General features: G+C 43.0%; 1 protein-coding gene across 1 annotated transcript in view; it reads left to right on the top strand.

The window, feature by feature from the left end:
* The window catches only part of LOC122692573 (immunoglobulin superfamily member 1-like), a 183803-nt gene that overhangs the window by 127787 nt on the left and 54946 nt on the right, over window positions 1-1070 (top strand).

Genomic DNA, 1070 nt, shown 5'->3' with positions numbered 1-1070 from the left:
CTTGAGCACACAGAATGTTATAAAAAAAAAGACTCTTTTGAAAGGGGTTCCTCCATGGATACTCCTTCTCTTCCTGCAAAGCGGCCCAGCAGCTCTGAGGTGAAGAGTGGAGTCCAAGAATTATAGGATCGTCTTCAGAAATCTCACAACCTATTAGCAATCCCCTGGCTATTCTAATATTCTATTTTAAGTATCAAATCTTTGGGGAGAAGTTCTTATAATCAATTGCACATACTGGGTATGTTGTCATGATCATCCAACTTTTTCTATAATTCCAGGAAAGCATAAAAATTTGCAAGTTGAGCCTTCAAATTATTCAGTTTAAAATAATAGAAAGCCAATTAAAAAAAAAAAACCCTGTTCATTAATAGTTTACAAGGATGAAGTTATTTGCAAGACAGAAAGAGACTTGTAGACTCAGAGAAAAAACTTAGAGTTACAGAGGGGAAGGATGGGGGTGGGGAGAGATTGGAAGTTAAAGATTGACATGTGCACACTGCTATATTTAAAACAAAATGCTTTCCATGAAACAACAATAAAAGCAATGCAAGTTGGCAAAATAAAAAGATGAAGTCTATTCTTTTTGGCATAGCCAATATGGTGCCACTAGCCATAGGAGGCTGCATGTGTGCGTGCTAAGTCGATCCAGTCATGTCCGATTCTTTGCAATGGCATAGACAGTGTGAGGCTCGCTAGTCTCCTCTCTGCATGGGATTCTCCAGGCACGAATCCTGGAGTGTGTTGCCATTCCCTTCTTGAGGGGATCTTCTTGACCCAGGGATCGAACCCTCATCTCTCATGTCTCTTGCAATGGCAGGTGGATTCTTTACCACTGAGCCATCAAGGAAGCTAGCTCCCTCAATCTCTTCCCAGGCATGTGCACTGAGGCTGCTGGGGTTCCAGGGCTAGAAACAGGACAAGATCCCTCTCAGTCTGGACCTGCACTGGCCGATAGAGTACTTACCCAGCCACGCGGTGCAGACACTGACTCTACACGTGTATGAAGTAAAGCTTTAGGTTCTTCAGTCACACCCACCACATTTCAAGTGCTCAGTAGTGTCATGTGGCCA

Source organism: Cervus elaphus, chromosome 4 (assembly GCF_910594005.1).
Source record: "Cervus elaphus chromosome 4, mCerEla1.1, whole genome shotgun sequence".
Lineage (NCBI taxonomy): Eukaryota > Metazoa > Chordata > Mammalia > Artiodactyla > Cervidae > Cervus > Cervus elaphus.
This window is presented reverse-complemented; position numbering and strand designations above follow the sequence as displayed.